This window comes from Dendrobates tinctorius, unplaced genomic scaffold, assembly GCF_039654945.1.
Source record: "Dendrobates tinctorius isolate UK_male_01 unplaced genomic scaffold, ASM3965494v1 ptg000272l, whole genome shotgun sequence".
Lineage (NCBI taxonomy): Eukaryota > Metazoa > Chordata > Amphibia > Anura > Dendrobatidae > Dendrobates > Dendrobates tinctorius.
The window spans coordinates 11,721,832-11,736,697 of record NW_027361939.1 but is presented as its reverse complement, the minus strand read 5'-3'; the positions used below and the strand labels follow the sequence as shown (position 1 = coordinate 11,736,697).

Below are 14,866 nucleotides of genomic sequence, written 5' to 3'. Positions count from 1 at the left end.
TGTTGATGGTGCAGGTGAAAACTGTTCTACTGGACGATTGTCTTGTTTTCTCGTGACTTAGTTCTTGCAAACCTCTGCCATTTAGAGCTATCCTTTCTATGTACTGAGACAAGTGTTAACACGCAGCAGTATCGACTTTGTGTGGCGGAAAAGCCTAGCAACTTAATTGTTTTCATCTTCACTAATGCCCCGAATACCACAGAGTATATTTTCTAAGATATGGATATGCTTTCAACCACACAATGTTTGCAAATCTCAAAATATAAAAGAATAAGTGAAAAAAGTGAACCATTTTTGGAACATTTTTGACAATGGTTTTCCATATCATGTTCTTTATTAAAAGACAAAATGAGTAATCTTTCAATTTTCACCCTGGCCACTGGAGCTATTTTGGACTCGTACATCCTGTCGTTCTCGAGCAGTTTCACCTTAATGTCAGAGGTAGGGTTACAAAGACTGACAACACCTCTGTACGCAGCTGTTAATACAGGATCTAGGAATCACAAAAGGTGATGTCACAGATGAACCTTTTGCCCCTGAATTCAGAAGAATTTTGGCAAACCCTCATTAGATGCTTCAATGCAAACTATAGCGTCAACGTGTGTTCATTGCAGCAAATGTACGAGCGCATTTCCTGAAAAAATCCCAGGATGTTTGAGTCTAAAAAGACCCAGCGCACCAATTTCTCATTTTTAAGAAAGATTGCGATATGGTAGAATACATATTGTCAAACATTATTATAACCCCCCGCCCAAACCTGTTGTAAGCAATAGTTAATTTCCTGAAGAATAATCCCCTTTCAAATGTCTCTTTTTTTTGGAGAATTTATCCTTTCCATCCGTACCCGCATGGCTCCAGTGGCGCAATCGGTCAGCGCGCGGTACTTATAAAGTAGTAACTGTTGAGCAATGCCGAGGTTGTGAGTTCGACCCTCACCTGGAGCATTCTTTTCTTGTCTTTCTTTAGTATTTTTGACTACTGAAGTAGTTGAATCGGTTCATTATTTGGTGGCGATTGCTTCACTCTTATGAGGAAAAAAATTTTTTTTGATTTTTTACCTTTGCTAACCAGCCCCAGTGGCCTAATGGATAATGCACTGGCCTCCTACGCCAGGGATTGTGGGTTCGAGTCCCATCTGGGGTGCTTGTGGATTTCCCTTTCCAACAGCATCTCATGGAATGTTGATGGTGCAGGTGAAAACTGTTCTACTGGACGATTGTCTTGTTTTCTCGTGACTTAGTTCTTGCAAACCTCTGCCATTTAGAGCTATCCTTTCTATGTACTGAGACAAGTGTTAACACGCAGCAGTATCGACTTTGTGTGGCGGAAAAGCCTAGCAACTTAATTGTTTTCATCTTCACTAATGCCCCGAATACCACAGAGTATATTTTCTAAGATATGGATATGCTTTCAACCACACAATGTTTGCAAATCTCAAAATATAAAAGAATAAGTGAAAAAAGTGAACCATTTTTGGAACATTTTTGACAATGGTTTTCCATATCATGTTCTTTATTAAAAGACAAAATGAGTAATCTTTCAATTTTCACCCTGGCCACTGGAGCTATTTTGGACTCGTACATCCTGTCATTCTCGAGCAGTTTCACCTTAATGTCAGAGGTAGGGTTACAAAGACTGACAACACCTCTGTACGCAGCTGTTAATACAGGATCTAGGAATCACAAAAGGTGATGTCACAGATGACCCTTTTGCCCCTGAATTCAGAAGAATTTTGGCAAACCCTCATTAGATGCTTCAATGCAAACTATAGCGTCAACGTGTGTTCATTGCAGCAAATGTACGAGCGCATTTCCTGAAAAAATCCCAGGATGTTTGAGTCTAAAAAGACCCAGCGCACAAATTTCTCATTTTTAAGAAAGATTGCGATATGGTAGAATACATATTGTCAAACATTATTATAACCCCCCGCCCAAACCTGTTGTAAGCAATAGTTAATTTCCTGAAGAACAATCCCCTTTCAAATGTCTCTTTTTTTTGGAGAATTTATCCTTTCCATCCGTACCCGCATGGCTCCAGTGGCGCAATCGGTCAGCGCGCGGTACTTATAAAGCAGTAACTGTTGAGCAATGCCGAGGTTGTGAGTTCGACCCTCACCTGGAGCATTCTTTTCTTGTCTTTCTTTAGTATTTTTGACTACTGAAGTAGTTGAATCGGTTCATGATTTGGTGGCGATTGCTTCACTCTTATGAGGAAAAAATTTTTTTTTGATTTCTTACCTTTGCTAACCAGCCCCAGTGGCCTAATGGATAATGCACTGGCCTCCTACGCCAGGGATTGTGGGTTCGAGTCCCATCTGGGGTGCTTGTGGATTTCCCTTTCCAACAGCATCTCATGGAATGTTGATGGTGCAGGTGAAAACTGTTCTACTGGACAGTCTTGTTTTCTCGTGACTTAGTTCTTGCAAACCTCTGCCATTTAGAGCGATCCTTTCTATGTACTGAGAGAAGTGTTAACACGCAACAGTATCGACTTTGTGTGGCGGAAAAGCCTAGCATCTTAATTGTTTTCATCTTCACTAATGCCCCGAATACCACAGAGTATATTTTCTAAGATATGGATATGCTTTCAACCACACAATGTTTGCAAATCTCAAAATATAAAAGAATAAGTGAAAAAAGTGAACCATTTTTGGAACATGTTTGACAATGGTTTTCCATATCATGTTCTTTATTAAAAAACAAAATGAGTAATCTTTCAATTTTCATCCTGGCCACTGGAGCTATTTTGGACTCGTACATCCTGTCGTTCTCGAGCAGTTTCACCTTAATGTCAGAGGTAGGGTTACAAAGACTGACAACACCTCTGTACGCAGCTGTTAATACAGGATCTAGGAATCACAAAAGGTGATGTCACAGATGACCCTTTTGCCCCTGAATTCAGAAGAATTTTGGCAAACCCTCATTAGATGCTTCAATGCAAACTATAGCGTCAACGTGTGTTCATTGCAGCAAATGTACGAGCGCATTTCCTGAAAAAATCCCAGGATGTTTGAGTCTAAAAAGACCCAGCGCACCAATTTCTCATTTTTAAGAAAGATTGCGATATGGTAGAATACATATTGTCAAACATTATTATAACCCCCCGCCCAAACCTGTTGTAAGCAATAGTTAATTTCCTGAAGAACAATCCCCTTTCAAATGTCTCTTTTTTTTGGAGAATTTATCCTTTCCATCCGTACCCGCATGGCTCCAGTGGCGCAATCGGTCAGCGCGCGGTACTTATAAAGCAGTAACTGTTGAGCAATGCCGAGGTTGTGAGTTCGACCCTCACCTGGAGCATTCTTTTCTTGTCTTTCTTTAGTATTTTTGACTACTGAAGTAGTTGAATCGGTTCATTATTTGGTGGCGATTGCTTCACTCTTATGAGGAAAAAAAATTTTTTTGATTTTTTACCTTTGCTAACCAGCCCCAGTGGCCTAATGGATAATGCACTGGCCTCCTACGCCAGGGATTGTGGGTTCGAGTCCCATCTGGGGTGCTTGTGGATTTCCCTTTCCAACAGCATCTCATGGAATGTTGATGGTGCAGGTGAAAACTGTTCTACTGGACGATTGTCTTGTTTTCTCGTGACTTAGTTCTTGCAAACCTCTGCCATTTAGAGCTATCCTTTCTATGTACTGAGACAAGTGTTAACACGCAGCAGTATCGACTTTGTGTGGCGGAAAAGCCTAGCAACTTAATTGTTTTCATCTTCACTAATGCCCCGAATACCACAGAGTATATTTTCTAAGATATGGATATGCTTTCAACCACACAATGTTTGCAAATCTCAAAATATAAAAGAATAAGTGAAAAAAGTGAACCATTTTTGGAACATTTTTGACAATGGTTTTCCATATCATGTTCTTTATTAAAAGACAAAATGAGTAATCTTTCAATTTTCACCCTGGCCACTGGAGCTATTTTGGACTCGTACATCCTGTCATTCTCGAGCAGTTTCACCTTAATGTCAGAGGTAGGGTTACAAAGACTGACAACACCTCTGTACGCAGCTGTTAATACAGGATCTAGGAATCACAAAAGGTGATGTCACAGATGACCCTTTTGCCCCTGAATTCAGAAGAATTTTGGCAAACCCTCATTAGATGCTTCAATGCAAACTATAGCGTCAACGTGTGTTCATTGCAGCAAATGTACGAGCGCATTTCCTGAAAAAATCCCAGGATGTTTGAGTCTAAAAAGACCCAGCGCACAAATTTCTCATTTTTAAGAAAGATTGCGATATGGTAGAATACATATTGTCAAACATTATTATAACCCCCCGCCCAAACCTGTTGTAAGCAATAGTTAATTTCCTGAAGAACAATCCCCTTTCAAATGTCTCTTTTTTTTGGAGAATTTATCCTTTCCATCCGTACCCGCATGGCTCCAGTGGCGCAATCGGTCAGCGCGCGGTACTTATAAAGCAGTAACTGTTGAGCAATGCCGAGGTTGTGAGTTCGACCCTCACCTGGAGCATTCTTTTCTTGTCTTTCTTTAGTATTTTTGACTACTGAAGTAGTTGAATCGGTTCATGATTTGGTGGCGATTGCTTCACTCTTATGAGGAAAAAAATTTTTTTTGATTTCTTACCTTTGCTAACCAGCCCCAGTGGCCTAATGGATAAGACCCTGGCCTCCTAAGCCAGGGATTGTGGGTTCGAGTCCCATCTGGGGTGCTTGTGGATTTCCATTTCCAACAGCATCTCATGGAATGTTGATGGTGCAGGTGAAAACTGTTCTACTGGACAGTCTTGTTTTCTCGTGACTTACTTCTTGCAAACCTCTGCCATTTAGAGCGATCCTTTCTATGTACTGAGAGAAGTGTTAACACGCAACAGTATCGACTTTGTGTGGCGGAAAAGCCTAGCATCTTAATTGTTTTCATCTTCACTAATGCCCCGAATACCACAGAGTATATTTTCTAAGATATGGATATGCTTTCAACCACACAATGTTTGCAAATCTCAAAATATAAAAGAATAAGTGAAAAAAGTGAACCATTTTTGGAACATGTTTGACAATGGTTTTCCATATCATGTTCTTTATTAAAAAACAAAATGAGTAATCTTTCAATTTTCATCCTGGCCACTGGAGCTATTTTGGACTCGTACATCCTGTCGTTCTCGAGCAGTTTCACCTTAATGTCAGAGGTAGGGTTACAAAGACTGACAACACCTCTGTACGCAGCTGTTAATACAGGATCTAGGAATCACAAAAGGTGATGTCACAGATGACCCTTTTGCCCCTGAATTCAGAAGAATTTTGGCAAACCCTCATTAGATGCTTCAATGCAAACTATAGCGTCAACGTGTGTTCATTGCAGCAAATGTACGAGCGCATTTCCTGAAAAAATCCCAGGATGTTTGAGTCTAAAAAGACCCAGCGCACAAATTTCTCATTTTTAAGAAAGATTGCGATATGGTAGAATACATATTGTCAAACATTATTATAACCCCCCGCCCAAACCTGTTGTAAGCAATAGTTAATTTCCTGAAGAACAATCCCCTTTCAAATGTCTCTTTTTTTTGGAGAATTTATCCTTTCCATCCGTACCCGCATGGCTCCAGTGGCGCAATCGGTCAGCGCGCGGTACTTATAAAGCAGTAACTGTTGAGCAATGCCGAGGTTGTGAGTTCGACCCTCACCTGGAGCATTCTTTTCTTGTCTTTCTTTAGTATTTTTGACTACTGAAGTAGTTGAATCGGTTCATTATTTGGTGGCGATTGCTTCACTCTTATGAGGAAAAAAATTTTTTTTGATTTTTTACCTTTGCTAACCAGCCCCAGTGGCCTAATGGATAATGCACTGGCCTCCTATGCCAGGGATTGTGGGTTCGAGTCCCATCTGGGGTGCTTGTGGATTTCCCTTTCCAACAGCATCTCATGGAATGTTGATGGTGCAGGTGAAAACTGTTCTACTGGACGATTGTCTTGTTTTCTCGTGACTTAGTTCTTGCAAACCTCTGCCATTTAGAGCTATCCTTTCTATGTACTGAGACAAGTGTTAACACGCAGCAGTATCGACTTTGTGTGGCGGAAAAGCCTAGCAACTTAATTGTTTTCATCTTCACTAATGCCCCGAATACCACAGAGTATATTTTCTAAGATATGGATATGCTTTCAACCACACAATGTTTGCAAATCTCAAAATATAAAAGAATAAGTGAAAAAAGTGAACCATTTTTGGAACATTTTTGACAATGGTTTTCCATATCATGTTCTTTATTAAAAGACAAAATGAGTAATCTTTCAATTTTCACCCTGGCCACTGGAGCTATTTTGGACTCGTACATCCTGTCGTTCTCGAGCAGTTTCACCTTAATGTCAGAGGTAGGGTTACAAAGACTGACAACACCTCTGTACGCAGCTGTTAATACAGGATCTAGGAATCACAAAAGGTGATGTCACAGATGACCCTTTTGCCCCTGAATTCAGAAGAATTTTGGCAAACCCTCATTAGATGCTTCAATGCAAACTATAGCGTCAACGTGTGTTCATTGCAGCAAATGTACGAGCGCATTTCCTGAAAAAATCCCAGGATGTTTGAGTCTAAAAAGACCCAGCGCACAAATTTCTCATTTTTAAGAAAGATTGCGATATGGTAGAATACATATTGTCAAACATTATTATAACCCCCCGCCCAAACCTGTTGTAAGCAATAGTTAATTTCCTGAAGAACAATCCCCTTTCAAATGTCTCTTTTTTTTGGAGAATTTATCCTTTCCATCCGTACCCGCATGGCTCCAGTGGCGCAATCGGTCAGCGCGCGGTACTTATAAAGCAGTAACTGTTGAGCAATGCCGAGGTTGTGAGTTCGACCCTCACCTGGAGCATTCTTTTCTTGTCTTTCTTTAGTATTTTTGACTACTGAAGTAGTTGAATCGGTTCATGATTTGGTGGCGATTGCTTCACTCTTATGAGGAAAAAAAAATTTTTTGATTTTTTACCTTTGCTAACCAGCCCCAGTGGCCTAATGGATAAGGCACTGGACTCCTAAGCCAGGGATTGTGGGTTCGAGTCCCGTCTGGGGTGCTTGTGGATTTCCCTTTCCAACAGCATCTCATGGAATGTTGAGGGTGCAGGTGAAAACTCTTCTACTGGACGATTGTCTTGTTTTCTCGTGACTTAGTTCTTGCAAACCTCTGCCATTTAGAGCGATCCTTTCTATGTACTGAGAGAAGTGTTAACACGCAACTGTATCGACTTTGTGTGGCGGAAAAGCCTAGCATCTTAATTGTTTTCATCTTCACTAATGCCCCGAATACCACAGAGTATATTTTCTAAGATATGGATATGCTTTCAACCACACAATGTTTGCAAATCTCAAAATATAAAAGAATAAGTGAAAAAAGTGAACCATTTTTGGAACATTTTTGACAATGGTTTTCCATATCATGTTCTTTATTAAAAAACAAAATGAGTAATCTTTCAATTTTCACCCTGGCCACTGGAGCTATTTTGGACTCGTACATCCTGTCGTTCTCGAGCAGTTTCACCTTAATGTCAGAGGTAGGGTTACAAAGACTGACAACACCTCTGTACGCAGCTGTTAATACAGGATCTAGGAATCACAAAAGGTGATGTCACAGATGACCCTTTTGCCCCTGAATTCAGAAGAATTTTGGCAAACCCTCATTAGATGCTTCAATGCAAACTATAGCGTCAACGTGTGTTCATTGCTGCAAATGTACGAGCGCATTTCCTGAAAAAATCCCAGGATGTTTGAGTCTAAAAAGACCCAGCGCACAAATTTCTCATTTTTAAGAAAGATTGCGATATGGTAGAATACATATTGTCAAACATTATTATAACCCCCCCGCCCAAACCTGTTGTAAGCAATGGTTAATTTCCTGAAGAACAATCCCATTTCAAATGTCTCTTTTTTTTTGGAATTTATCCTTTCCATCCGTACCCGCATGGCTCCATTGGCGCAATCGGTCAGCGCGTGGTCCTTATAAAGCAGTAAATGTTGATCAATGCCGAGGTTGTGAGTTTGACCCTCACCTGTAGCATTCTTTTCTTGTCTTTCTTTAGTATTTTTGACTACTGAAGTAGTTGAATCGGTTCATTATTTGGTGGCGATTGCTTCACTCTTATGAGGAAAAAAATTTTTTTTTATTTTTTACCTTTGCTAACCAGCCCCAGTGGCCTAATGGATAATGCACTGGCCTCCTACGCCAGGGATTGTGGGTTCGAGTCCCATCTGGGGTGCTTGTGGATTTCCCTTTCCAACAGCATCTCATGGAATGTTGATGGTGCAGGTGAAAACTGTTCTACTGGACGATTGTCTTGTTTTCTCGTGACTTAGTTCTTGCAAACCTCTGCCATTTAGAGCTATCCTTTCTATGTACTGAGACAAGTGTTAACACGCAGCAGTATCGACTTTGTGTGGCGGAAAAGCCTAGCAACTTAATTGTTTTCATCTTCACTAATGCCCCGAATACCACAGAGTATATTTTCTAAGATATGGATATGCTTTCAACCACACAATGTTTGCAAATCTCAAAATATAAAAGAATAAGTGAAAAAAGTGAACCATTTTTGGAACATTTTTGACAATGGTTTTCCATATCATGTTCTTTATTAAAAGACAAAATGAGTAATCTTTCAATTTTCACCCTGGCCACTGGAGCTATTTTGGACTCGTACATCCTGTCGTTCTCGAGCAGTTTCACCTTAATGTCAGAGGTAGGGTTACAAAGACTGACAACACCTCTGTACGCAGCTGTTAATACAGGATCTAGGAATCACAAAAGGTGATGTCACAGATGACCCTTTTGCCCCTGAATTCAGAAGAATTTTGGCAAACCCTCATTAGATGCTTCAATGCAAACTATAGCGTCAACGTGTGTTCATTGCAGCAAATGTACGAGCGCATTTCCTGAAAAAATCCCAGGATGTTTGAGTCTAAAAAGACCCAGCGCACCAATTTCTCATTTTTAAGAAAGATTGCGATATGGTAGAATACATATTGTCAAACATTATTATAACCCCCCGCCCAAACCTGTTGTAAGCAATAGTTAATTTCCTGAAGAACAATCCCCTTTCAAATGTCTCTTTTTTTTGGAGAATTTATCCTTTCCATCCGTACCCGCATGGCTCCAGTGGCGCAATCGGTCAGCGCGCGGTACTTATAAAGCAGTAACTGTTGAGCAATGCCGAGGTTGTGAGTTCGACCCTCACCTGGAGCATTCTTTTCTTGTCTTTCTTTAGTATTTTTGACTACTGAAGTAGTTGAATCGGTTCATTATTTGGTGGCGATTGCTTCACTCTTATGAGGAAAAAAATTTTTTTTGATTTTTTACCTTTGCTAACCAGCCCCAGTGGCCTAATGGATAATGCACTGGCCTCCTACGCCAGGGATTGTGGGTTCGAGTCCCATCTGGGGTGCTTGTGGATTTCCCTTTCCAACAGCATCTCATGGAATGTTCATGGTGCAGGTGAAAACTGTTCTACTGGACGATTGTCTTGTTTTCTCGTGACTTAGTTCTTGCAAACCTCTGCCATTTAGAGCTATCCTTTCTATGTACTGAGACAAGTGTTAACACGCAGCAGTATCGACTTTGTGTGGCGGAAAAGCCTAGCAACTTAATTGTTTTCATCTTCACTAATGCCCCGAATACCACAGAGTATATTTTCTAAGATATGGATATGCTTTCAACCACACAATGTTTGCAAATCTCAAAATATAAAAGAATAAGTGAAAAAAGTGAACCATTTTTGGAACATTTTTGACAATGGTTTTCCATATCATGTTCTTTATTAAAAGACAAAATGAGTAATCTTTCAATTTTCACCCTGGCCACTGGAGCTATTTTGGACTCGTACATCCTGTCATTCTCGAGCAGTTTCACCTTAATGTCAGAGGTAGGGTTACAAAGACTGACAACACCTCTGTACGCAGCTGTTAATACAGGATCTAGGAATCACAAAAGGTGATGTCACAGATGACCCTTTTGCCCCTGAATTCAGAAGAATTTTGGCAAACCCTCATTAGATGCTTCAATGCAAACTATAGCGTCAACGTGTGTTCATTGCAGCAAATGTACGAGCGCATTTCCTGAAAAAATCCCAGGATGTTTGAGTCTAAAAAGACCCAGCGCACAAATTTCTCATTTTTAAGAAAGATTGCGATATGGTAGAATACATATTGTCAAACATTATTATAACCCCCCGCCCAAACCTGTTGTAAGCAATAGTTAATTTCCTGAAGAACAATCCCCTTTCAAATGTCTCTTTTTTTTGGAGAATTTATCCTTTCCATCCGTACCCGCATGGCTCCAGTGGCGCAATCGGTCAGCGCGCGGTACTTATAAAGCAGTAACTGTTGAGCAATGCCGAGGTTGTGAGTTCGACCCTCACCTGGAGCATTCTTTTCTTGTCTTTCTTTAGTATTTTTGACTACTGAAGTAGTTGAATCGGTTCATGATTTGGTGGCGATTGCTTCACTCTTATGAGGAAAAAAATTTTTTTTGATTTCTTACCTTTGCTAACCAGCCCCAGTGGCCTAATGGATAAGACCCTGGCCTCCTAAGCCAGGGATTGTGGGTTCGAGTCCCATCTGGGGTGCTTGTGGATTTCCCTTTCCAACAGCATCTCATGGAATGTTGATGGTGCAGGTGAAAACTGTTCTACTGGACAGTCTTGTTTTCTCGTGACTTAGTTCTTGCAAACCTCTGCCATTTAGAGCGATCCTTTCTATGTACTGAGAGAAGTGTTAACACGCAACAGTATCGACTTTGTGTGGCGGAAAAGCCTAGCATCTTAATTGTTTTCATCTTCACTAATACCCCGAATACCACAGAGTATATTTTCTAAGATATGGATATGCTTTCAACCACACAATGTTTGCAAATCTCAAAATATAAAAGAATAAGTGAAAAAAGTGAACCATTTTTGGAACATGTTTGACAATGGTTTTCCATATCATGTTCTTTATTAAAAAACAAAATGAGTAATCTTTCAATTTTCATCCTGGCCACTGGAGCTATTTTGGACTCGTACATCCTGTCGTTCTCGAGCAGTTTCACCTTAATGTCAGAGGTAGGGTTACAAAGACTGACAACACCTCTGTACGCAGCTGTTAATACAGGATCTAGGAATCACAAAAGGTGATGTCACAGATGACCCTTTTGCCCCTGAATTCAGAAGAATTTTGGCAAACCCTCATTAGATGCTTCAATGCAAACTATAGCGTCAACGTGTGTTCATTGCAGCAAATGTACGAGCGCATTTCCTGAAAAAATCCCAGGATGTTTGAGTCTAAAAAGACCCAGCGCACAAATTTCTCATTTTTAAGAAAGATTGCGATATGGTAGAATACATATTGTCAAACATTATTATAACCCCCCGCCCAAACCTGTTGTAAGCAATAGTTAATTTCCTGAAGAACAATCCCCTTTCAAATGTCTCTTTTTTTTTTGGAGAATTTATCCTTTCCATCCGTACCCGCATGGCTCCAGTGGCGCAATCGGTCAGCGCGCGGTACTTATAAAGCAGTAACTGTTGAGCAATGCCGAGGTTGTGAGTTCGACCCTCACCTGGAGCATTCTTTTCTTGTCTTTCTTTAGTATTTTTGACTACTGAAGTAGTTGAATCGGTTCATTATTTGGTGGCGATTGCTTCACTCTTATGAGGAAAAAAATTTTTTTTGATTTTTTACCTTTGCTAACCTGCCCCAGTGGCCTAATGGATAATGCACTGGCCTCCTATGCCAGGGATTGTGGGTTCGAGTCCCATCTGGGGTGCTTGTGGATTTCCCTTTCCAACAGCATCTCATGGAATGTTGATGGTGCAGGTGAAAACTGTTCTACTGGACGATTTTCTTGTTTTCTCGTGACTTAGTTCTTGCAAACCTCTGCCATTTAGAGCTATCCTTTCTATGTACTGAGACAAGTGTTAACACGCAGCAGTATCGACTTTGTGTGGCGGAAAAGCCTAGCAACTTAATTGTTTTCATCTTCACTAATGCCCCGAATACCACAGAGTATATTTTCTAAGATATGGATATGCTTTCAACCACACAATGTTTGCAAATCTCAAAATATAAAAGAATAAGTGAAAAAAGTGAACCATTTTTGGAACATTTTTGACAATGGTTTTCCATATCATGTTCTTTATTAAAAGACAAAATGAGTAATCTTTCAATTTTCACCCTGGCCACTGGAGCTATTTTGGACTCGTACATCCTGTCGTTCTCGAGCAGTTTCACCTTAATGTCAGAGGTAGGGTTACAAAGACTGACAACACCTCTGTACGCAGCTGTTAATACAGGATCTAGGAATCACAAAAGGTGATGTCACAGATGACCCTTTTGCCCCTGAATTCAGAAGAATTTTGGCAAACCCTCATTAGATGCTTCAATGCAAACTATAGCGTCAACGTGTGTTCATTGCAGCAAATGTACGAGCGCATTTCCTGAAAAAATCCCAGGATGTTTGAGTCTAAAAAGACCCAGCGCACAAATTTCTCATTTTTAAGAAAGATTGCGATATGGTAGAATACATATTGTCAAACATTATTATAACCCCCCGCCCAAACCTGTTGTAAGCAATAGTTAATTTCCTGAAGAACAATCCCCTTTCAAATGTCTCTTTTTTTTGGAGAATTTATCCTTTCCATCCGTACCCGCATGGCTCCAGTGGCGCAATCGGTCAGCGCGCGGTACTTATAAAGCAGTAACTGTTGAGCAATGCCGAGGTTGTGAGTTAGACCCTCACTTGGAGCATTCTTTTCTTGTCTTTCTTTAGTATTTTTGACTACTGAAGTAGTTGAATCGGTTCATGATTTGGTGGCGATTGCTTCACTCTTATGAGGAAAAAAAAATTTTTTGATTTTTTACCTTTGCTAACCAGCCCCAGTGGCCTAATGGATAAGGCACTGGACTCCTAAGCCAGGGATTGTGGGTTCGAGTCCCGTCTGGGGTGCTTGTGGATTTCCCTTTCCAACAGCATCTCATGGAATGTTGAGGGTGCAGGTGAAAACTGTTCTACTTGACGATTGTCTTGTTTTCTCGTGACTTAGTTCTTGCAAACCTCTGCCATTTAGAGCGATCCTTTCTATGTACTGAGAGAAGTGTTAACACGCAACTGTATCGACTTTGTGTGGCGGAAAAGCCTAGCATCTTAATTGTTTTCATCTTCACTAATGCCCCGAATACCACAGAGTATATTTTCTAAGATATGGATATGCTTTCAACCACACAATGTTTGCAAATCTCAAAATATAAAAGAATAAGTGAAAAAAGTGAACCATTTTTGGAACATTTTTGACAATGGTTTTCCATATCATGTTCTTTATTAAAAAACAAAATGAGTAATCTTTCAATTTTCACCCTGGCCACTGGAGCTATTTTGGACTCGTACATCCTGTCGTTCTCGAGCAGTTTCACCTTAATGTCAGAGGTAGGGTTACAAAGACTGACAACACCTCTGTACGCAGCTGTTAATACAGGATCTAGGAATCACAAAAGGTGATGTCACAGATGACCCTTTTGCCCCTGAATTCAGAAGAATTTTGGCAAACCCTCATTAGATGCTTCAATGCAAACTATAGCGTCAACGTGTGTTCATTGCTGCAAATGTACGAGCGCATTTCCTGAAAAAATCCCAGGATGTTTGAGTCTAAAAAGACCCAGCGCACAAATTTCTCATTTTTAAGAAAGATTGCGATATGGTAGAATACATATTGTCAAACATTATTATAACCCCCCCGCCCAAACCTGTTGTAAGCAATAGTTAATTTCCTGAAGAACAATCCCATTTCAAATGTCTCTTTTTTTTTGGAATTTATCCTTTCCATCCGTACCCGCATGGCTCCATTGGCGCAATCGGTCAGCGCGTGGTCCTTATAAAGCAGTAAATGTTGATCAATGCCGAGGTTGTGAGTTTGACCCTCACCTGTAGCATTCTTTTCTTGTCTTTCTTTAGTATTTTTGACTACTGAAGTAGTTGAATCGGTTCATGATTTGGTGGCGATTGCTTCATTCTTATGAGGAAAAAATTTTTTTTTGATTTTTTACCTTTGCTAACCAGCCCCAGTGGCCTAATGGATAAGGCACTGGCCTCCTAAGCCAGGGATTGTGGGTTCGAGTCCCATCTGGGGTGCTTGTGAATTTCCCTTTCCATCAGCATCTCATGGAATGTTGATGGTGCAGGTGAAAACTGTTCTACTGGACGATTGTCTTTTTTTCTCGTGACTTAGTTCTTGCAAACCTCTGCCATTTAGAGCTATCCTTTCTATGTACTGAGACAAGTGTTAACACGCAGCAGTATCGACTTTGTGTGGCGGAAAAGCCTAGCAACTTAATTGTTTTCATCTTCACTAATGCCCCGAATACCACAGAGTATATTTTCTAAGATATGGATATGCTTTCAACCACACAATGTTTGCAAATCTCAAAATATAAAAGAATAAGTGAAAAAAGTGAACCATTTTTGGAACATTTTTGACAATGGTTTTCCATATCATGTTCTTTATTAAAAGACAAAATGAGTAATCTTTCAATTTTCACCCTGGCCACTGGAGCTATTTTGGACTCGTACATACTGTCATTCTCGAGCAGTTTCACCTTAATGTCAGAGGTAGGGTTACAAAGACTGACAACACCTCTGTACGCAGCTGTTAATACAGGATCTAGGAATCACAAAAGGTGATGTCACAGATGACCCTTTTGCCCCTGAATTCAGAAGAATTTTGGCAAACCCTCATTAGATGCTTCAATGCAAACTATAGCGTCAACGTGTGTTCATTGCAGCAAATGTACGAGCGCATTTCCTGAAAAAATCCCAGGATGTTTGAGTCTAAAAAGACCCAGCGCACAAATTTCTCATTTTTAAGAAAGATTGCGATATGGTAGAATACATAT

The 14,866-nt window shown here is 40.3% G+C and overlaps 22 non-coding genes across 22 annotated transcripts; all 22 read left to right on the top strand.

The window, feature by feature from the left end:
- The first annotated feature begins 851 nt into the window (after positions 1–851).
- Positions 852–944, top strand: TRNAI-UAU (transfer RNA isoleucine (anticodon UAU)). Its single transcript is given in 2 exon segments — positions 852–889; positions 909–944. It is a non-coding gene; the product is annotated as a tRNA-Ile (tRNA).
- A 126-nt stretch (positions 945–1,070) lies between these two features.
- Positions 1,071–1,143, top strand: TRNAR-CCU (transfer RNA arginine (anticodon CCU)). The gene has a single exon. It is a non-coding gene; the product is annotated as a tRNA-Arg (tRNA).
- An 887-nt stretch (positions 1,144–2,030) lies between these two features.
- TRNAI-UAU (transfer RNA isoleucine (anticodon UAU)) lies at positions 2,031–2,123 on the top strand. The gene is given in 2 exon segments: positions 2,031–2,068; positions 2,088–2,123. It is a non-coding gene; the product is annotated as a tRNA-Ile (tRNA).
- A 126-nt stretch (positions 2,124–2,249) lies between these two features.
- Positions 2,250–2,322, top strand: TRNAR-CCU (transfer RNA arginine (anticodon CCU)). The gene has a single exon. It is a non-coding gene; the product is annotated as a tRNA-Arg (tRNA).
- Positions 2,323–3,206: 884 nt separating this feature from the next.
- TRNAI-UAU (transfer RNA isoleucine (anticodon UAU)) lies at positions 3,207–3,299 on the top strand. Its single transcript is given in 2 exon segments — positions 3,207–3,244; positions 3,264–3,299. It is a non-coding gene; the product is annotated as a tRNA-Ile (tRNA).
- Positions 3,300–3,425: 126 nt separating this feature from the next.
- TRNAR-CCU (transfer RNA arginine (anticodon CCU)) lies at positions 3,426–3,498 on the top strand. Its single transcript has one exon. It is a non-coding gene; the product is annotated as a tRNA-Arg (tRNA).
- An 887-nt stretch (positions 3,499–4,385) lies between these two features.
- On the top strand, positions 4,386–4,478 carry TRNAI-UAU (transfer RNA isoleucine (anticodon UAU)). The gene is given in 2 exon segments: positions 4,386–4,423; positions 4,443–4,478. It is a non-coding gene; the product is annotated as a tRNA-Ile (tRNA).
- A 126-nt stretch (positions 4,479–4,604) lies between these two features.
- Positions 4,605–4,677, top strand: TRNAR-CCU (transfer RNA arginine (anticodon CCU)). The gene has a single exon. It is a non-coding gene; the product is annotated as a tRNA-Arg (tRNA).
- An 884-nt stretch (positions 4,678–5,561) lies between these two features.
- On the top strand, positions 5,562–5,654 carry TRNAI-UAU (transfer RNA isoleucine (anticodon UAU)). Its single transcript is given in 2 exon segments — positions 5,562–5,599; positions 5,619–5,654. It is a non-coding gene; the product is annotated as a tRNA-Ile (tRNA).
- Positions 5,655–5,780: 126 nt separating this feature from the next.
- Positions 5,781–5,853, top strand: TRNAR-CCU (transfer RNA arginine (anticodon CCU)). Its single transcript has one exon. It is a non-coding gene; the product is annotated as a tRNA-Arg (tRNA).
- Positions 5,854–6,740: 887 nt separating this feature from the next.
- Positions 6,741–6,833, top strand: TRNAI-UAU (transfer RNA isoleucine (anticodon UAU)). The gene is given in 2 exon segments: positions 6,741–6,778; positions 6,798–6,833. It is a non-coding gene; the product is annotated as a tRNA-Ile (tRNA).
- A 126-nt stretch (positions 6,834–6,959) lies between these two features.
- Positions 6,960–7,032, top strand: TRNAR-CCU (transfer RNA arginine (anticodon CCU)). Its single transcript has one exon. It is a non-coding gene; the product is annotated as a tRNA-Arg (tRNA).
- A 1,106-nt stretch (positions 7,033–8,138) lies between these two features.
- Positions 8,139–8,211, top strand: TRNAR-CCU (transfer RNA arginine (anticodon CCU)). The gene has a single exon. It is a non-coding gene; the product is annotated as a tRNA-Arg (tRNA).
- Positions 8,212–9,098: 887 nt separating this feature from the next.
- TRNAI-UAU (transfer RNA isoleucine (anticodon UAU)) lies at positions 9,099–9,191 on the top strand. The gene is given in 2 exon segments: positions 9,099–9,136; positions 9,156–9,191. It is a non-coding gene; the product is annotated as a tRNA-Ile (tRNA).
- Positions 9,192–9,317: 126 nt separating this feature from the next.
- TRNAR-CCU (transfer RNA arginine (anticodon CCU)) lies at positions 9,318–9,390 on the top strand. Its single transcript has one exon. It is a non-coding gene; the product is annotated as a tRNA-Arg (tRNA).
- An 887-nt stretch (positions 9,391–10,277) lies between these two features.
- On the top strand, positions 10,278–10,370 carry TRNAI-UAU (transfer RNA isoleucine (anticodon UAU)). The gene is given in 2 exon segments: positions 10,278–10,315; positions 10,335–10,370. It is a non-coding gene; the product is annotated as a tRNA-Ile (tRNA).
- Positions 10,371–10,496: 126 nt separating this feature from the next.
- On the top strand, positions 10,497–10,569 carry TRNAR-CCU (transfer RNA arginine (anticodon CCU)). The gene has a single exon. It is a non-coding gene; the product is annotated as a tRNA-Arg (tRNA).
- Positions 10,570–11,455: 886 nt separating this feature from the next.
- TRNAI-UAU (transfer RNA isoleucine (anticodon UAU)) lies at positions 11,456–11,548 on the top strand. The gene is given in 2 exon segments: positions 11,456–11,493; positions 11,513–11,548. It is a non-coding gene; the product is annotated as a tRNA-Ile (tRNA).
- Positions 11,549–11,674: 126 nt separating this feature from the next.
- On the top strand, positions 11,675–11,747 carry TRNAR-CCU (transfer RNA arginine (anticodon CCU)). Its single transcript has one exon. It is a non-coding gene; the product is annotated as a tRNA-Arg (tRNA).
- Positions 11,748–12,634: 887 nt separating this feature from the next.
- TRNAI-UAU (transfer RNA isoleucine (anticodon UAU)) lies at positions 12,635–12,727 on the top strand. Its single transcript is given in 2 exon segments — positions 12,635–12,672; positions 12,692–12,727. It is a non-coding gene; the product is annotated as a tRNA-Ile (tRNA).
- A 126-nt stretch (positions 12,728–12,853) lies between these two features.
- On the top strand, positions 12,854–12,926 carry TRNAR-CCU (transfer RNA arginine (anticodon CCU)). The gene has a single exon. It is a non-coding gene; the product is annotated as a tRNA-Arg (tRNA).
- Positions 12,927–14,032: 1,106 nt separating this feature from the next.
- TRNAR-CCU (transfer RNA arginine (anticodon CCU)) lies at positions 14,033–14,105 on the top strand. The gene has a single exon. It is a non-coding gene; the product is annotated as a tRNA-Arg (tRNA).
- The last annotated feature ends 761 nt before the right edge of the window (positions 14,106–14,866 follow it).